Source organism: Myotis davidii, unplaced genomic scaffold, assembly GCF_000327345.1.
Source record: "Myotis davidii unplaced genomic scaffold, ASM32734v1 scaffold189, whole genome shotgun sequence".
Classification (NCBI taxonomy): domain Eukaryota; kingdom Metazoa; phylum Chordata; class Mammalia; order Chiroptera; family Vespertilionidae; genus Myotis; species Myotis davidii.
In genome coordinates, this window is record NW_006383017.1 from 2,511,874 (window position 1) to 2,513,033 (window position 1,160).

General features: G+C 40.3%; 2 long non-coding RNA genes across 2 annotated transcripts in view; one reads left to right on the plus strand and one right to left on the minus strand.

Moving 5' to 3' along the window:
- Window positions 1-1,160, minus strand: part of LOC102768039 — a 603,801-nt gene that overhangs the window by 293,348 nt on the left and 309,293 nt on the right. The window lies entirely within an intron of this gene.
- LOC102767852 overlaps window positions 1-1,160 on the plus strand; it is a 102,319-nt gene that overhangs the window by 55,424 nt on the left and 45,735 nt on the right. Inside the window, exon 2 of the long non-coding RNA XR_436495.2 lies at window positions 44-155. This is a non-coding gene — a long non-coding RNA (uncharacterized LOC102767852). The remainder of the gene's footprint in view (window positions 1-43; window positions 156-1,160) is intronic.

Below are 1,160 nucleotides of genomic sequence, written 5' to 3' on the forward strand. Positions count from 1 at the left end.
AGGAATGTCATTCTGACCTTTCGCCTGGCTTTCTCCTCTGAAGCAGGTCATAAAACCCTTATGTGAGAGGTGCCTCCCTTATACCTGGAGGAAAGGAGCATCCCTATCTCTGAAGATAAAAGGCTGCTAAGAAGAATCCTAATAAACAGGCCTTGGTGAGTTCCTCCCAGCTAACTACACTTACCTTGTGTTCTTTGATCTATCATATTTCTACATGACTGTCCACTCTTCATCAAAGCTAGCATAAAAATACTTAGTCTGTTTCTTTGGGTCTTTACTTCCTTATGAAGGCTCCAGGTCATATAAAACTTATCTATATATATGAAAGCCTAAGCGATTGGCAGAACGGCCGACCAGCTGGTAGCTATGATGAGCACTGACCACCAGGGGGAAGACACTCAATACAGGAGCTGCCGAGTGACAGCAACTTTGCAGAGTGCCTTCTCACACACCAGGACCCCTCAGGGGATGTTGGACTGTTTGTTTTAGCCCAATCCTCACAGACCATGCCAAGGGACCCCATCGGTGCACAAATCTGTGCTCTGTGCCTCTAGTATTAAATAAATTTGCATGATTTTCTTCTGTTAATCTATTTTAATTTTCAAATCCAGCTAGGGACTCCAAATGGGTCAAGAAAATTTTTTTTCTCTCCTATAGTATAAATACATATAATATATAATGTGTGGGGTGATATCTTAAAATTGCAAATAAAATTCTGTCCTTCCAAAATTTTCACTCAGTGTTTTTGTCACCTACTAATGATTCTAGTCTGAATTAACTACTACTATAGTAGTCACAGAATAGTGATTTCTAATTCCATTATTTCCTTCACACATGTTAGTTGGTATTCTACCGTAAGAGGAGCTTCCCTTTCTCCGCCCCCCCCCCTTTATTTATTTTTTTTGTTTAAGTATAGCTTACCCATTTGATTCTTAAATACCCTGTTTCAAGCCTGGTCCTGGGTCATTCAGACATGCCCTCATCATTTTTTTTTTTATAGCATCTTCTTAGTTGATGGCACCACAAAATGTTCCAGGACTTTCTTTTTTTTTTTTTTAAATATATTTTATTGAACTTTCACAGAGAGGAAGGGAGAGAGATAGAGAGCCAGAAACATCGATCAGCTGCCTCCTGCACATCCCCTACTGGGGATGTGCCCG